The following is a 297-nucleotide window of genomic DNA, read 5'->3' on the forward strand; positions in this document are numbered from 1 at the left end:
AAGAAGCTGATGGAAAATATGTTTGGGTTAGAGATCAGAAGGCACTATTTTACAATTAGGGTGGCCAAAATCTGGAACCAACTTCCCATGAAGTGGTCATCGCTCCTGCCTTCGGCAAATTCAAGAGGAGGTTGGATGATCACCTGTCAGGGGTCTTGTGAACCCAGCATTCATTCCTGGCTAGATAGTTTCATAGTTTATAGTTTCATAGTTTCTAGGGTCAGAAGGGACCTGAGTAGATCATCTAGTCCGACCCCCTGCCATGGCAGGAAAGATTACTGGGGTCAAACAACCCCA

This window comes from Gavialis gangeticus, unplaced genomic scaffold, assembly GCF_001723915.1.
Source record: "Gavialis gangeticus isolate Ggan-Ray unplaced genomic scaffold, GavGan_comp1, whole genome shotgun sequence".
NCBI lineage: Eukaryota > Metazoa > Chordata > Crocodylia > Gavialidae > Gavialis > Gavialis gangeticus.